The 19,425-nt window shown below is 38.1% G+C and overlaps 2 protein-coding genes across 6 annotated transcripts in view; one reads left to right on the plus strand and one right to left on the minus strand.

Annotated features, from left to right (window-relative positions):
* LOC139473379 (calpain-7-like) overlaps nt 1–19,425 on the minus strand; it is a 366,786-nt gene that overhangs the window by 86,337 nt on the left and 261,024 nt on the right. The gene's annotated exons all lie outside the window — the stretch shown is intronic.
* LOC139473360 (tyrosine-protein phosphatase non-receptor type 4-like) overlaps nt 1–19,425 on the plus strand; it is a 187,095-nt gene that overhangs the window by 11,729 nt on the left and 155,941 nt on the right. Inside the window, exon 1 of one of the 5 annotated variants that reach the window (XR_011653943.1) lies at nt 2,316–2,416. The exons of 3 other annotated variants lie outside the window; for them this stretch is intronic. The gene's annotated coding sequence lies outside the window, so the exon portion shown is untranslated. Of the gene's footprint in view, nt 1–2,315; nt 2,417–10,110; nt 10,375–19,425 lie in introns of those variants that run through there. One more of the 5 variants, XR_011653941.1, reaches the window with a different exon arrangement.

Here is a 19,425-nt window from a genome sequence, read left to right on the forward strand (position 1 = left end):
GCCCACAGCGATGTTTGCTAATATATTGGCAAGTGAACAATCCCAATCAGCACCCCTTCCAATTGATCAATGTACACAAGACTTATTTATTCGTGTATAATACGCACTCGTGTGTTATATCACCCTTAATTATGGGCTGGGTACAATGTGTGCAGCCCATTTCTGGTGTCCCCCTCCTTGATATTGCTGCATTATTGCTAAAAGCGGCATAAAACCATACTCACTCACTAATTATGGGCAATTAAATTCTTGAAAAATATATCTGTCGTATGTAAACATTTCAGGCTGTTAGCATAAACCACGAAATTTACGATCTTTCAACTCTATAATATTCTTATAAGCGCCCCCTACTTCTAATTTTGAGAGCGCCCTGGGCGCTTATTACATTGAATACGGTAGTAGGTAATTTCCCTCCCTGCCCAAGGACTTATAATGTCCTCTAGGGATCGTTCTGATGTTTCTTCTCATGGCCATTCTGAAACCTTATGAAGATGGAAGCATTAACATTGATTACCGATAACACAACAGATCAATGTTTCACAGAGGGATTTATTTTGTTTTACTGTGCATAATTTGATTAATTTGATTATTGTTATTAATAGATTAAATACAATATCTTTTTATGATCACATAAAGTTTTCAAAACATTTCTCCCTTCTCATCATTTTAAGTTACATACATCACTGTACATGGTTAGACCTCTTTTCCTGAAGCATCCTTGTCAGTTTGTGTCCTGATTTAGTCCATGGCTCCAAATGGCCTATGAAAAAATGAAGGCATAATTTGATAAGTATGTTTTAGTATCAAATTGTGCATGTTTAAAAAAAGTATGGCATTTCTTAACACATCTTTTCCTGTCATGTACTTTGGTCATTCTCTGTTTGCTTTGGTCACACTCTGTTTGGTTGCCACAAAATATATGATCTGTGTTTAAAACATGTAAAAAGTTGAGTTTGAGAAAAAATGCCTCAAATAATCTAAGTGCCTTTTATTGGAAAATAAAACTTGATTGAGAAGTATATACTTTGACACATGTAATTTTGGGATACATTAAACTACTCCTGTGAGCCTTAGGAGTTGCTTCCCTTGCACTGTCAGATTCAATTCAGGCAGAATGTTTGCAGACAGCATATTTTGTTGTTATGTGAAATCAAGAATTCACCAGTTTCTAGTACAGTACCCATGGATCAAGTCCATAAATTACATCTTGTCAAAAATCTGTAATTTTGTGAATTATGCACATTTTTCGAATCATGTTCATAAAAACTACTGCCTATGCAGATTAAAAGATTTCACTTTGCTGAGTAAGTTGGGCCCTGCCTTGTTACTTACTGTACTGGAAGTGTGTGATTTCTTGTATTAACAGGGGACCCTTGTGTATTCAGGACTGCATACAGGGTATTACACCACTGCTATTTTGAAACACAGTCAACGAATGATAATGCACATCATTAGAAAACATACCTGGTGGGGATTCCAGGTTTCAATCCCTGCCCGGCAATGTATGCTTGTCATATGAAGGGACTGAATGGTTTGGATGTTGTACCCTGATGGCCTGGGGTGTTGTCTGGAGATTCATCTGTTAATCACTGGTTTGTCTGGTTCAGGCTTGATTGTTTTGCAGATTGCTGTCATGTAGCTTGTATATTGCTAAGTGCAGCATTAAACAACAAATAAACAAACATACTTAATATAAACAAATTGTCAAATTAGACTTAATTTGTTAGTGAAGTTATTCTTCCTTATCATTTTGCATGTTATTTGTACAAGAAGTCTGTTATCATTGTTCTTATTGAACATGTGGATTGTATTTTAGCATGGTGGAAGTAATATTTTTGAATTTTTTGCGTATTTTTTCATATACCAAACTTTATAAATTAATTATTTCATTTCTCCTGATAGAACTGAATGCTTTGTAGAACATTCTTGTTTGATCTTTCTTGATTTGCTTATCAAAATAAGTATTTTTTCGAGGTTCACTTGCCACAGACAGTTGACTCAAAGACAGAAATCCCCTGTTGCCTATGCCTAGGACTTTGTTATTATAGATTGTGTGGCAGATCATCAGCCTGAGATAACGGGCCCTGACATTGCTTGGAATTCTCCATGCTCAATACCTGTGTCCTTAGATTCTTGCGACCTACTTCTTCTAGCTGTAATCAGGGCATGATAACCAGGCATTTGGGCCATTAGAAAATCGTAATGCTCATGGACTCCTGCACAATTTGCATAATTGAGGAGCGCTGACTCTCTCTCCCCCGACTCACTCGTCGGCGGCGGGCCGGCCTTATTGTCTGTCCACTCCTCACTGGTGTGACGATGCATTCAGTGTGTTTGTTGTGGTGAGGGATGGATCTGTAGCTGCCGTTTCCTTGTCTGATTTCCTAACAATGGAAGGCTGCTGGCAAGATTATAGGTTAGTAAACATAGACCATAATATCCTAGTATCTGTTGGCTGTGTGTACTGCTTCAGAAGCTGGCATAGATATGCAGTATGGAGGAGATTTCGGGGGTGCTGTGAGTGAAAGGGCATGGAGTTTTATGTCTATTTGGTGTGACGTTTGACACCAGTTGAAAAACCTTGATGCATGACCTGATGTGGAAGTGGATATGATTCCATTGCATGCAGCATACCAGCAATAAGAAATAGTGCTGGAATACATAGTATATTGATCAGACATCTGGTGCAAGTCATTTTCCAGGCAAAACATTTTCTTCATGTGTCTGTCATTGATGATTAATGAGTATTGATCATGTTGATGTTTAAGGTTAATTGCTGCAGGTCAAAGCATAGAAGTGAGTATCTGATCTGATGTGAATTTTCAACATGTCTCATACATCAGTGTTATGACTCTTTGTCCTCTGATACCTTAGCAATGCTCTGTGAGTGGCACTGATGAGGTCAGATTCTTAGTTTCAAATGTGATCTTGAAAGAATGTTTCATAAAATCTGGTCAACACATCATGTGTTTGGGATTTCCAACATGAGGCACAGTATGGAGTAGCTTGTACCTAAGTATGTCATGGGTAACTGAAATGATACTATGTGATTATCTGTCAACTTAGACATGATGTAGCTACAAATGCCATATTTTGAAACAAAGGACAAAATATTTTAAGAACCTGTTTTGCCCAACAACATCTTAGTTATATATTCTTAAGATGAACCCAATACATATGCTAACCATAGTGACCAGTGAGTGACATTAATGTAACACAATACTGATTGTAAGAATAGAAAACAAACTTCCTTATTTCACTAAATTGTTATTCTTCTTGACACATGTAAATTCAAAAGGCCAAGCGTTAATGTCTTTGTGAGTGCACGGTGGAGCAATACATTTCCATCTTTGTACACAATGTAATGCATGATAACTCAATTTTAGGGAATCAAAGGGAATAAATAAACATGAAAAATTTTCTGTCAATTTTTTGTAAATCTGATTCAGTTGAAATAAGTCTGAATATGCAGACAGAGATATAGTCACAGTACAAGTCACAATATATGAACCTTCAGTGAACCATACTCTCCTAGTCTTATAACAAGTACTCCTATATGCTATGTAGTATCTGAGTACCTGGTACATGTATTTACTGCGGCTCTATACTGTCATCTTAAGTGGCTGCATCACAAGCAGTGTCTAAGTATTTGCAGCTCTCTACTGTCAGCTTGAATGGCTGCGTCACCATGCAGAGTGATGCAGTATTTGGGTATAAACCATGGCTCTATGAATGGTTTTGTCCCCATGCACAGTTGGCTGTATTTAGGTGTAAACTGCGGCTCTATGCTGTCAATAAATGGCTGCATTTCCATGCAGGGTGATGTAGTATCTGGGTGTAAACTGAGGCTCTATGCTGTCAACATAAATGGCTGCATCACAATGCACAGTGATGCAGTATTTGGGTGTAAACTGCGGTTCTATGCTGTCAACATGAATGGCTGCGTCACCATGCACAGTGATGCAGTATTTGGGTGTAAACTGCAGCTCTATGCTGTCAACATGAATGGCTGCGTCACAATGCACATTGATGCAGTATTTGGGTGTAAAATGCGGCTCTTTGCTGTCAACATGAATGGCTGCGTCACCATGCAGAGTGATGCAGTATTTGGGTGTAAACTCTGGCTCTATGCTGTCAACATGAATGGCTGCATCACAATGCAAAGTGATGCAGTATTTGGGTGTAAACTGCGGCTCTATACTGTCAACATGAATGGCTGCATCACAATGCACAGTGATGCAGTATTTGGGTGTAAATTGCGGCTCTATGCTGTCAAGATGAATGGCTGTGTCACAATGCACAGTGATGCAGTATTTGGGTGTAAATTGCGGCTCTATGCTGTCAACATGAATGGCTGCATCACAATGCACAGTGATGCAGTATTTGGGTGTAAACTGCGGCTCTATGCTCTCAACATGAATGGCTGCATCACAATGCACAGTGATGCAGTATTTGGGTGTAAACTGCGGCTCTATGCTGTCAACATGAATAGCTGCATCACAATGCACAGTGATGCAGTATTTGGGTGTAAATTGTGGCTCTATGCTGTCAAGATGAATGGCTGTGTCACAATGCACAGTGATGCAGTATTCGGGTGTAAACTACGGCGCAGGCTGCTGTCGACATGAACAGTTGCTGCCCCATGCATTAACTGGGTAATATTTGATTCACACTCGTCAGCTTACACTACTTTTGTAGGAAAGCATCCAAGTGGTTAAATATAGAAGTATTGATTGATGATTAATCTAATTTTCTGGTTGGAGGAGGAAACTGTGAACCAGTGTTTGGTAGTGAAGGCTATTTTGCTTGTAGGATACCATAAAGCCTGGCTGTTTAAACTTTTGTTTTTGCTGTCTGCTGAAGTTTGATTTGCCTACTTAGTTTTCATATTTTAATCATTCTGATACAGTATGTTGCCTGATTTTTAGCTCTGCTAACTGTCAAGTCAGCTTATGTCTTGTTTTGCCGTCTGTCTGTCCATGGAGGCCTATGGAATGAGACTTTGTATGAATTATTCCAGTCATGATGTCTCTAAAACCGGAGCACCTTTAGAATACAGTACCACAACTTCTCGTGAGGACGATCTCTGCCGTAGGTGACATGTCACAAGACAAGCAACCAGTTTTAGTGAGAATCCGTCGGACGCGAACCCGCGATCTTCGGATTGTTAACCTGACAGCTAACCGACTGAGCTACGTCCACACTGTTAAACAGTGCAAATTTACCTAGTCATGCCTATGATGTTACGGAACTGAACGAAAAGGGTCGACTAGGTGACGGACACTTACGAAGGTTACGGGTAGGCATGGTGTCTCGTGACTCTAGTCTACGGACACTTACGAATGATCCCGATGCCATTTGGCACACTCGTCCCATTCTGTAATCTACAAGATACCGGGTGGTGAGGAATAAGCCGATATGCCGCGAACTGAAAACGGCTCCAGACGTCAGACGTCGAACTCGCGAGTGCGCATGAATGATATGGTATTTACTAATTCGTCGGGTGATTTTTGTGACAGAAAAGTGTGGTAGGGAACACTGTAAGGATGATGTGGATAATAATAAGGAACGATGGAGGAATTAGCATGACTAGTGACGACACAACAGTGAGTTCACTTTTGAATCCGTACTGAAAAATGTAGCTGGTGAAAGTGGCTTGAGTGAATGTTCCAGGACACTTTCCAGTAGCCAAAATATTCGACACAAAACCATTTCATCCTTTTTACTCGACGTTTTTGTGGGAAGAATATAAGGAGCCCCTATATATTCTATAATAGCCACTAAACCCTAATGATCGTAAAGGGGATCCAAGGTTTAAGGATAGACTTAGGGTAATCGAATAGCCACTAAACAGGTTCCTAACCCTAATGATTGTAAAGGGGTGATTTATCGTAAAAGGGATCCAAGGGCTAAGGATAGAGTTCGGGGTAACCTACCCTAACACTGGCGACATTTGGATGTGTTCAGCAACAAATAAATATCCCTAACAAACTACATTCTTGTGCATAATAATGAAAATTAATGCACCGAAAAAATAATATATGTATATTAGTTCCCATTTATAACCCTTTTAGGCACTTGAATTACGAGAAAAACGAAATAAAAAATAAATAAAAAATAAAAGTGCTTTCGTAAACTAGCGCTTGCTATAAAATGCGCCGCCGCAGGCTATATTCAGTAAACAAATATTCAAAACTCTCCACAGCGCTTGGCGTATTCAATGACATTTCGTGTAGAGAAGATAGATCACTGGGAGGAGCTTATGCACACTCGATGACCCCTGACGTCACAGGGCATTGTTTCGCTGGTGTGACCGGCAACAAATTACGTCATAGGGTATGATCACGTGTTTGAAAAGTTTGTGGTACTGTATTCTAAAGGTAGGCCCTAAAACCTGCTCCCTGTATTCTGGTCCAAGTATGAACATGGTTGCCATGAAGGGAACCTTGAAATTGCCATGTTTGGTCATATTCAGCAAGTATGTGGTTTAAGGAATAAGATATAGCATACATCCTTTGGCATATTTTGATTTTTGATCAAGCTATGACCTTTGACTCTTCCAAACCACTTGTTTTTCTAGTGTTACTGCATTTTTAACATCACCTGTAAAACGGCAAGGCCTGTGAAGCTAAATGTTTGCATGAATGATCTTAGCTATGGTGTCTCTATAAAATTATAAACAGCTCACTGCTCACAATGCCACTACATCAGAGTTACTTGTATTTCAAAACCCATTAATACCTATTTGTCTGTTTATTTGTGTGAAATGTATCGTAATTTACCTTGGTGTAGCTAGAAGTGGGGTCTAACATCTATCTTAAATATTATGAATTTTGAGCTTTATCTAACCATTTCATGTTTGCTTATGGTTGCCATTGAGACAAAAATAGACTTGAAACTTCAAAAGAAATGGTTTTTGCATCATTATGAGAGTCTGTTTGAAGGATTGTCAGGGTAAAGTTTCACCTACACCTTATGTTGAAGGAAAAATAGTGAAGCATTTTTCAAGCATGTCCGAACTATCCACAGATGGGGGTATAGCTTTTTTGCCTGAGTTGACTAAGTGTCAGTTTCCACTTGACCATGTTGACTGGCCATAGCCAAAAGAACCATTGCTTCGGCTGTGGAGGCAAGAGGTATATCACTTCTGATATTTCTTGATGAATAAAGCTGAAATTGGCATGCAGGTTCCATGTAATAAAGACGTCTTGTGCAAATCGATATGATTTTATCATTTTTATGGTTATTTATATTTTAAAAATCAAATTTTACAAAAATTGTAAAAATCTTAATCTTAAGAAAAACCTATGAGTCATAGGGCTTAAACTTTCTGTGAATGTAATGAATGTAAGAAGATCTAAGTTTGTTCAAGTATTCACTAGACCATTTTGTACCAATCTTTCTTTATCTCACTGTAGGTGTTTGTACCAAAATGAGGTTGGAGTATCTTCATTTATATGTCAGAGCCATTTATATGCCACAGAGCCTTGTAGCTGTATTTGTTTGATATTATGAACTGGTTCAGAATGATATAGTCATTGCTGTTTAACAGTGTTTGAGGCATGTTTAAGAGAGGATTAATCTGTGATTAAAAAGCGTAGACAAGACATTAAGGCAGTACGATATTACATTTCCCCTGAAAACAAAGCCTTTCAGACAATTATAGTTTCCTTGGTGGAGATACCATTATTCTAGATAGGCCTACATGTATGTCCTGTGAGTGTCGTGGTCCTTATTGCATAGAAAACAAAGGCCATGGAAAATAATGTAATGATTTCTTAAAAAAAAACCATTTAAATATATTTTTATAAGTATTCCTTCTCCATATCATGAGAACAGGCACAGCAATAGCATAGCATGTGAATCTTGCACATGCAGTCAGTATACTGGTACATGGATGTTTGACCAAGAATGGCTTAATGGTTTAATTTCCTTTCGAGTGTATTGATCATAGAATCAGCACTAGCTCTCTATCCGTGCTCTATGCACACCCACAACATTTGCAGCAAAGATGGGGATTATGTTGTGGATGCGAAGATACTACATTAGCCTGAAGTGGGGTACAGTGATCAGATAAACATATCACCGGCCAGCGGTATTGATGGAAACATTGGATGGCTAATAACATCACTAGAGCTGTAGATTGATTAACGCTGGGTTTACTGACCTGATATTACATTATAGCCTATGCTGATCTAGACATCAATAGTACACTCTGGCCCTGTTCATTTTCAACTCCATACTCAATTAACTAAATCTGAAGGGAAATGTCAGATTTTGATTATTTTTATATATTTTTTTTATTATTTTTTTTTCAAACACTGTTGTTTACTTTTGCTGATTCAAACATGTCCCAAAAGTGGAAAAATAGCATGTATGTATCACCTTACTGACCTTACTGATTTATACATCCCTGCGCTATGAATCAGACACATAGATTTACTTGGACCCATGAAGATTTGGGGTAGAATAGGTCTGTAGGAACCCATACTTGCCGTAAAAGATGACTATGCTTGTCGTAAGAGGCGACTAACGGGATCAGTGGTCAGGCTCACTGACTTGGTTGATGCATGTCATCGATCCAAATTGCGTGGGTCGATATTCATGATGTCAATCACTGGATTGTCTGGTCCAGACTTGATTATTTACAGACCGCCGTCATATAGCTGGAATATTGCTGAGTGCGGCATTAAACAACAAACAAACAAACAAACAAACAAACTTGGGCCTAAATATTTAGGAGTAATGGGAACTCCTGGAATAATACATTGTGAGGATCCCAAGCATTAAAATAGAAGTCAAAGGACAACCACTATACCAATGCCAAATAACCAAATAAAATATAAAGCATGTGCCGAGCCTTATGCTTATTATGGATGGGGATTCCATTGCTTTTTTAATCAACATGAATGATGAAAGTTTGTCTTTGGCTGACGGAACATTAATTGTATTTCATATCAGAAGATAAATATCAGATAAATGGTACGTACATGCTTCAGTGTAATCAAATTTTCCAACATCGATACCATTTCAGAGTTTTTTAGAACTTAACACTATGCTGGGACTAGTACAAATTCCCTAGTTTCCACGTTGTTTTAACATTACAAGGGAATTTCTCATTACTTAGGCTAGTAAAGCTTTTGAGTTTAGTTCTAACCCTGCCATTTTGCATGCAATGGGACTTGCCATGTATTGAACATGCATCCATGCTTCATTTTTGTTCTTGTACAATACAGTTATTTGCGCCCGTCAAAACCCAGTGGAGACATTCTCTGACAATGTTACTGATGTGCTGCTGTTAAAACGTTAATCACTGTGACCTGCTGTTTATCATTTCTAGCAAATCACTGTATTCCACAGCCACATTAAGATTTCTGCTTTAGGTACTAGAAAAAACACAATTAATTCATGATCAACCCCAGCTTCAGACAGATCCAGAGAATGTGCTTGATTCAGTGATACTGGATGAGAAGAAGCTTTCACTTCAGATCTGGACCACTTTTACCATGTTTACTGAAGTCCAGTATCAAAATATTGAAATAGAAAAAAAGTATTTTGTCAAAATATATTTCACCTAATCATTTGATGGTGGTGGTGGTTCCTTATCCATATTCAAGGTGTGAAAAGATGTATTTATGGTTATGAAGGTGACTTGGAACTCTACAGTACAAATCCAGTGTTTTTCTTTGATGGCAGGAAGATACAAGACACATGTAGAAACTTATTTAGTTATTTTTAAGTCTCAGAGTAGTTGCTTTCCATTGTAAAAGTGTACTTGCTGAAGGTGTGGATATGAATCTGTGATTCATGAAACAGTCCATACTTCTTACAGTTCAAATTATTGGCAGCTGTGAACTTGCACTTGTAATCATGATCAAATACATGAGAAAAATAACAAGGAGTCCACAGAAATACTGAAATGGCTACAAGTCCAACTACCTAAATTTATGTTTTTCTGTTCAATCAAAGCCTCAGCAAGTCTAGGACAAGGGATGCGGCAGTGTTTATAAATGCCTGTTACTGCACTCAGGCAGCACTGCCTTGACTGGCTGCCAAATCATTTGCAGCCAATGTGTTGGGAAGTTACGTTGAAGATATTGGGATACAGGAGTGGGTGGTGGTGTTCATCTTTTACATAGGCCAGCAATAGCAGCCTCAGCAGCAGCATCTTCTAGCAACCCCATTGGTGAAGTCACGTTACTTGTCCCAGTTGGTTGTGGGCACTTGTTGTGACTGGGGTTTTGCTGATGTTTAGGGAACTGTTGTTACATTGTTCTCTGTCCTCCCTTCCATCCCCAACTGGTTCCAGTCCTCCTCAAGGTGCCCTCTTTCTTTTTCGGATTACTGCTTTCCTGAAAAATACATCAAAATGAGGTAAGCAACACCTACATGTAGGTTAATTAGTTTTCCAGAAGTTTCACAACTTCAGCTTAGCCTCATTCATGTAAACTTGTTGGAAGGAGGATACAATGACTAAATGTTTTCAAGTTCCGTTTTATGGATAGAACATATTTACATGTGAATTTACTTTCTGATTTTAAAACCAATTTTCTAACATGCTAATGTTAAAATATTTTAACGAGAATGTTAGCCTGTTTGAAACAGAAAAGATTGTGTGTTTTGGGGGAATATTTTTTGAAGTTTTTGTTTGCTTGAAGAAATAATGATTTTGTGTGCTGAACTATTGATGGATGAAACACTTATGTTGCAATTTCATCTAAAAAACATCCTCACTCTGTGCATTATGAATATGAAATGATTTGTACCATTTTTTTCAACACTACCATAGGAAATGATGAATGTTATGTGAGGAATTTAAGGTTGTGCTTTGAACCATACTTTATCATTACAAATTCCAGTGTAAATTCCATCCCCAAATTACTTAAGATAACAAAGGGGTAATTTTGATACACTAACATCTGTTGTTGTCACATGCCCTCAGGAAATGAAATGTACAAATTTGGCTTGCAGTTTAAATATTCTGTGTTCGAAAATTGCTGGAAAATTATGGCATGAAGTATTATTGGTATTGTGATGTACATACTACAGAGGTTATGTGCGCTGGCAAGTGGGAAATATGTACATGATTTTTATATGCAAGGACAAAGTTCTTTTTTGATTAACCATGAACTGATAAAGCAATGGAGAAAATCTGTGGTACAGATTGAGGCAGGGTTGTGTGCCCAGACCAGTAATATTGTAGGCTCACCCTGCACTGCATGCTGGCTTCATCAGGCCCAGTAAGGAGGGCTATTACTCGGCCTCTGTTGTACATCATCATCATCTCCTGCTTCTTTGCACTCAAGTGGGATGAAGAGGCTTTTTCTGGAATATGATTCAATCAAATAACCATTTCTTGAGCAGTAGTAAGAAGCAATTCCTCTGTAACAGGGTCCTGTTTCACAAAGCGATCGTAGCGCTATGACTGTCGTAAGTCTATGTTAAAGTATGTGAGTTACGATCATCTTAGCGCTCCGATTCCAGGAATGGAGACCTGGAAATTTGTGTAGCTATAATGTGCATTTTTGTGGGACCAGCACTGTCACTAGAAATCTGTGTGAACTGCAATATTATAATCTGGATAGAAGTGGTCAAGACATTATGTGTTTATCATTTGATTTGAGGTGTCATGTGAATTGGTTGTGTTTTCTCTGTCTGTCGTCATTCATATGTCTAAGATTTTACATTTTGCCAGAGGCCTGTGTTTATTAAGTTATGTGTCACATGTTAAATTTCCCTACTTCTTTTAACAATTGTTTCCCCTGAACATGCTGAGTTAACCCTTATTTTTGAATGATTGTAAACTTAACAGGGCTCAAGGATTATCGCTTGAGCTTGTTTGCAAGTACTTCAGGGACTGTAATAGTATAGGTAAGTGTGTTCACACAGATTATTATTTGTTCACAGGGTCACTGCTGTAGTATCATCAGTGTTAGTTTGGCAGGGGAGTTGAAGTACTTCTGTAACTATTACAACTCCTAGAATTGTGTTCTTTGCAATGCATTATATTAATATTGTCAGAATCTCCATTTAGAAAAATCCATTACAATGATATTGAAATGATACAATCAGTGTTTCATGTTCTTCTGTAAAAGATTTTGTCACTTATTTCATGGACTGGGGCAGAGCGAGGTGACACATATGTCCCTGAGTGGGGACAGTGTAGACCAGCATAAAGTCTATGAAATAGTTTATTACACACTACATTTCTCTCCTCTAAGATTTAAACAAATAATTTTCCTGATGTTGATTTCATAGACTAAACTATTTTAGAGCCTTCCTATAGTTGGTATAGAGCTGGCTTGAGCTGGCTTGATCTGGCTAGACTGGCTTTAATATATGGTTTTGTGTTTAAAGGATAAATATATTCCACAGTCATTGTGCGGGACTAGGGAACTGTTCCTGTGTTCCTTGAGGTTCATATGCTCGTATTCACAGAAATATAATCTAGGCAGCTCTTAATTACTTATTTTCAACATAAGGGTTATGGCAAGGGGACCATGACATTCATTCTTAATTTTAAACTCTGGTGAATAATGTCATCATTTATCTATCATAATGAACGACTGGAAACAGTTCATAGAACATTGCACACAAATGATATAAATCCCCAGAAATTTATCACTGTGTTGTCACTGAAAGAGAGGTTAATATTAGCACAGCCAGTGAGATTTGTGATGTTATCTGTATGTCCTGAATCTTGAGATGCTTCACCAAGAAAGGACTGTTAAGGAATTGATCTACTGTATGTTATAGGATCACACACTCTGCTGGATTGGGCATTGTACTGGGTGATGGACCCAAGGATTGAGGAATTACTTTGGCGGATTGAGTGAACATTAGGTGTTTGGCTGCAGTCGAGTAGGCTGGGCCACTGTGCTGTCACTGAACAGCTGCAGGACTGGTGAAAGGCTGCATAATATTATTTATAGATTGACAGTTGTGCCACGGATGATCTCCACTATTTTCAAGCATCTTCTTGGAAAGAAGATGCAATTGAAAATGATAGCATGACAATAGTCATGATAACTTCTGAGTTTAGAAAGGAGCTTGTATGGATAACCCATGCAATGTTTGCAATCATATTAACATTGCATATTGAGAATGACTTCATACTTCTTGAATATGCATTACTGCATTGGGTTCAGGATCACAAATAGTTTTGTACAGTCATTTTGCTCTAAGTATATGAGGCTGTGGAAGATATTCAAGGTGAAACAGATGGGAATGTTGGATGTAGCTTTGGTACAGTTGTTGTAGTGGATGTTGCCGCTCAGCTGCAGGTGCTGGTGTCTCGGCTGTGTTTTGATCGATACCACTGACCAGCCCTTGACCAGCTGCTGACCAGGCTCAAGATGTGTACTTTCAGTAATTGCTGTGATTTGCCAGCCTTCCAGGCATTTTGTGTCAGTATTTCTGGACTCAGAGCCAGGAAAATGGCAAGTGAATACTTAGTAGCACCATGACAGTCTGACCAGAGTAGAAAACCATCATTTCATCAGTTTATCTGTATTTCAGTCTCAAGGAATGAAACTGCAGTTAGAGGGGGTGGGTAGAGGGGTAAATGTTTAAAACATTTCCTGCTTTCTTCTATGGTGTAAAGATTAATTTACACCACAGAAATTGTTGTGAACTATAAGCCGTTCCCTCCATAATCATGATAATGCAGATCCTCTGATGGGATGCTCACTGGCAGCTGTGTCACTGTCATTAGTGAATGGACTTTCATGTGTTTAACTATTGTGGCCTGAACATTGTTTAATCTGATGTACAGGCTGTGGGATACCCTTTCACAGCTATCATATCAAATTAAATCTGAGTCATGCTTCATGCATGGGATAAACAATCAAAATTCTGTCACAGGTTTGGACACCCATGTTACAATGGGCCTAAATTGAACCTGTCGGTTATGATTTTGTTCAACAAGTTCCTTTCAAACACTTTTATCTTATTCACTGAATTGCAGGAAGTGTGGAGACATTAAATGATATTCAGTGGTGAGTTCACAATTAGGACTTTGTGTCTTAAAATGAATTGATCATCAGGATGTATGTGATTGCATACTAATGATTTTTATGGTAAGAATGGTAAGAAGTATAACCAAATCTTCAAAAAGAATAATATACCCCTGCTAAAGTGCATGTTAAGCACCATTCAGAACATTTATTTGGATGGGAAATTCATATTTGTGCTTACGCTCTTTCCGAGTGTTAGTTTCCCTGAAAGTAACACAAAACAATATCCAATCTAGTTGATTGCTGACAAATCTGAATGGTTTGATTTTAAAATCTGGATTATGATTATTTCCATCAACTAGGATGAGAATTGCAACACAGGAGCCTTGATAATGATTTGAAAGTACCAAATGTGATGTTGAACAAATAAACATGGGGAATGGCTGTTTACTTCAAATGTCATTTGAGCCCCCCTAATTACAACCAGACTGCATGGTGAGTTACATGTTATGGGTGGTAATTCCTGGTTTGATGTATCGATTGTTGCTTTATGATTGTGACTGAGTTGGTGCTTGGATCTGGTCATGAGAAGTGGCCCAGCAAAATGGCAGGTGGGGGTGGGGAAGCGAGTGAACGACATGTGTGCTGCTTCCATCACAGAGCTGCTGCACAACATTAACTATTTGGCCTTGAGTATGGGGGAAATTGTGGATCTATTATCACATGGAAAACCTTTGGCTGGTAAAGCACCAGGCACATATTAAAAATTGCACTGAGGATTGAAGAAATTAATTGGGAGTTTTTGTCTGCTGTAGCTTTACTGAAAGTTGCTATTAAATTAATATAATACATTCAAATGAAGAATTATTTTTTTAAGATTTGAAAGTACAATGTTACATGTTGTAGAAGATTTATTTGATCTTTTAAATGTAAAAAAATACTTGAAAGGATTTTAAGACTGATATTGGAGGGAGTTTAGTGAACGTACAACTACTTCTAGAGGAGGCACCTAGTTCAGGAAAGTATCCATTAGCAACGGAAGGCTTCATCAACTGCTCAGCACAGTTGCCACTGACAATTCAAAAGCACACAGGATTTCGCCTTCTACTTAATTTATATTTCTTGTTGGTGGAACAAGTGTCCAAGTATCTTGAAGGATTGTTTGTTTCATATCATAACAAAATAATTGACCAACTGTCAACATGTGCATTACTTTTGTATATGTGATGAATAGGGTACTGTGGAAGCGGCGGGAGATTAGCAATACTCTAATTGAAATCAATGACATTATGACTAAATAGTTTTCCCTCCCTCACAGATATGCATACTGATATATGATATAAGTATACAATAACATTGTGTAAAAAGAAGCAAATTCTCTTGTTGCTGTAAAAATCTTTAAAGTGCCGTCAGTCCTGCAGAATGTTGGATGCTGTTTGGGATCCCCTTATCACCAAGTCTTATTGTTATTGACCAATGAAGCAACTGTTCCTTGTGGAATAAAAATGGGGCAGAAATGGAAAACATGAGAAATGATTCCCTTTTATAAAAGGATGACTGATTTTGGTAAATTAAAATAAATGTCATTGAGACTTAAAATGAAACAAAGTAATCAATAGCTGGAGAGTTATTCAAGGCTGCGTCTGGTAAAATTGGGTTTTAAGATGCACAAAACGGCAAGCTAAAGTGAAGTCATAGCAGTGTAAAAAGAAAATCAATTTGTATTTGTGTTTGGTTTGATAAATGACACATGAATCAAAGCTCAGAGTACTTCATCACAGCCAATGGGAACACCATCACAAAAACCTATTGAGAGCCAAATGTGAATTGATTTCCTAAATTTCCAGGCCAAAGTTGTGTTAAGTCTCAATCAAAGAGTGCAGCATCGATTTACCAATTACATGATATGTGATGATGCACCATAGTGCAACTGGCTGCATTTTCTCGCCTTCTTCCCAGCTTTGCAAGCTGAAGGTTTATAGCACAAGCCATTATGCTTTTCACAAAAAAGTAGCTTTTCACTATTTTGAATTTACCTTAGTGCTTGCAGTTTAGCTAAGTGGGTGGGTGGGAAAACCCCTTCCTTATCTAAACATGCATTAGGATTTATGGTGAGCTGTTCAAAGGAGATTATAGGTCATATTTGTCTATCACGGGAACATAAAGTACATACCTGTGTTGACTTGTTATTCAACTGATGTGGAATTATTTTGAGATGATGATGAGAAACATTGGAATGAAAGCTGCACTAGCATGAGTACTTTAGGTCCAAGGATCTTACAGTTAATTAACATTGCTGATTGGTGTACTAGGGGAGCTATGAGTAACCTCTTTACAAATGATGCCCATGACATGGGCTGAAAACTGGTGCTTGCTGCTATGTTTACGATGTGAGCTCACTTCTCCAGGAACTGAGAGTTTTCCCCTGAGCATGATTTCTTGGCATAATTTATGATTCATGCATGCCACATTTGACCATATTGACATAGAAAATTGAAGCACAGGACAAAAAGTGTTGGTTAACTCTCCAGGGGATTAACTGTGTGTGGATTCTAGATAATATTTGATTTGATAAGCTCAGCCTTTGTCATAGAGATAAAAACTTGATAACATTTGCTTTCAGTTTATCCTTTATTATGCAATTTTCATTTTTTTTCGATGACTTTGCACATATGTTTGTGTGTTCATCAAATGTTGTGTATTGAAGAAAATATTAAAACTTTTAAAGACATTTTGTATTATTTTCAACAGAATATATTATTCTGTTAGTAATGAGATTGTCATGTGGTCAAGTGTTAAAGTTAATTTGATCATATTGAAGAGCATTTCAATTTGGATATTTTGAAATGTCGCTATAGTATTGATGACACTGAATATGCACCATACTACTGATGTATGCTGATGTATGTTATGAGCAAACTTTGGACCAGTGTTTATTTCTTCCAGAATAGTAACTTACAGAGATGTGCATCTTTTGTGTTGTCAAAATGTTTATTCAAATTTCTCAGGTGGATCCCTTTTTCCTTGCCTCCTCACCAGCTGACTATTATATACATGTTAATTAATACCTGCTCCCACTTCAGATGGTAACGTTCAACATAATCATATGATCCACAATGATGAATGGCAAATATCATGGGGATGATGCATGTGTGAATGAAAGGCAAGGTTTGGTGCAAGCTGGCAGTTATCTCCTTGCAATGCCCAGATTTCCCATGTACTTCCAGAACCACTATCATAAATGGTTAAATTGGACATGTGCTGTGATGAGACAGATGAGGGTTGGTACATGTGCTGGAGCAATTACATGGTGCAGTAACTTGTGTAGTCCTCCCTCCCTCTAGCCTACCGTGAGGATCTCTGGAGTGGCTGCTGCTACTGCCTCTGCTTCTCCTAAATGACTTCAGTAACATATGAAAATTCCCTGTCTCCCCTCACTAATTTAGTCTTTAGCCTCAGGATATGCAATGGAAACCAAGGACTTAAGTCACGGACGAAATGGATCAGAGACAATATCCATTATGCACAATAGGCATAAAATCTGGCTCTTTGTTTCAGAGGATTTCATCAGACATTAATGGCTTGTTGGGGGACTTAAATCATGCAGATCACTGATGCCCACTAGTACTGTAATGTCACACTAGCACATGATTGGAGGGTTTTACGTGGTATAATGTGGAGAAATTCCTATGATTTGTCAACCACTTAATGTTTTGAATGGCTAGTCTGAATTTGAACGGTAAATTGCAAGAATGCTTTCAGAAGATGTCAATACTTGGACAGTAACAAGTGGAAATAAAGCTATGTGTCATTGCGTTGATAATTGCTGTGACAACATGGTATTATTCAGGTGTATCATGGTACATCACTGAATCTGTTATGGGTGTAATGAAGCAACTTAAAAAATGTCACTTTTTAAATGTGAGCATCTCACTTTAAATAATAATTCTTCCGGTCATTTAGTTATTTGCAGTGGTATGTGAAGAACATGTTTGGGTTGAAGTAAAGCTTTGTATGCATGGTATGTACTTTATTATGCAATTCTGCCTTTTCCAGTTCCACAAATATCCTCCAAATGAATCTAGGTAATGACCGCTTGCCTGTGAATAATGTAGTGTGTGGTGTACTGTCCTTGAGCAGGTTGAGAGTTGATGGGCTCTGATTCCAGGCACGTTTCCACCTGTCCATACATCACACCACAATCCTGCCAACTTTTACACAGCACAGATTACCGACCACATCCTGTAGGAGATCTGCAGTCATCAAAATATTAATATAACAAAGATTCTTTATCCTCAACAGCAATTTGTTAATGCTTCATTGTTTTTTTTAGTGTGTGTCACTTTGCTCCTGTGTAAGCTTGGGGGACTTGAGGCAATTGAGGAAAATGTCAATGTACTCGCTTGGAAATTCTGAACTCGGTGGAGACAGCTTGGTAGGAAATTATCATGGGTGGAGGAGATACAAGTGGAAGAAAATGTTGGTGACATGGATCAAACAATTCCAAATGTAACTTTAATAAGAATGCCAAACCCAACAGCAGACTCAAAGATTTAATCATTTTCTGAATATATATAAGGATAGGCAAATGTTTATCAATAACATTTGCTTGGCCAAAAGGTGCCAAAACATACGGCAGCTTATTGAAATTGAGGTACAAATTGCCAGTTGTTGTTATTATAATTTTCACACTTTCTATATGAACAGATTCTATACTTGATTGACAAGATTATATGTTCTATAAATACAGTCACATATGTAATTAAATAATGACATTTGATAAATGAGAGGTCACGTGTCTGCAGGTAAACATGTAGGGTGATGGATTTGAGCCTGTAGCGGCTAGCAGTGGTGGGAAGAAGTTCAGTAGAAACAGGACATTACATAACTGCCTCTGAAGCCCATACATTACAAGCCTGTAAACACCAGCCACAAGCAGTCCTTGCCACAACTTGACTCTGTTCAGCTGGAAGAGTGAAGCCTGGGAAAGTCCCATCCTTATTATCATTAGCTCAACTTGTGGTACACCTGCAGAGCTATTGTTATAGCTTGTTGTCCATCCATCCACCCTTCCTTCTGACATTGTGCCTTGTATCTCCATTTTGCACATGTTGCTTCCCCCAGGATCACTGGGCATTGGTTCAAATATATCTATGTGCAGTTTTCAAACGTAATGCATTGTCATGTCTGAACATATACATCCATCTGGTTTTTGTGTGTTTGTCATTTATCTATTTACACATTTGAGTACATATTTATGCAGTGCACAATGTATCATAACATTGCTTCGTGAGTTCTGTCTCCAGATGAGCCGTGCACTGAGTAAATATGTACACAACAGGTAGTGATGTCATGACTACATACGAAACGGCTGGACATTCCAAGTCAGTGCAACTGGCGTGGAATGTATGTTTAAGAAATAAGCATATGTTGCATTGATTTCACCTGAATTATTTTGAACCCATGCTTG

Source organism: Haliotis cracherodii, unplaced genomic scaffold (assembly GCF_022045235.1).
Source record: "Haliotis cracherodii isolate W230 unplaced genomic scaffold, xgHalCrac1.p SCAF_28, whole genome shotgun sequence".
In the NCBI taxonomy this organism is placed as follows: domain Eukaryota; kingdom Metazoa; phylum Mollusca; class Gastropoda; order Lepetellida; family Haliotidae; genus Haliotis; species Haliotis cracherodii.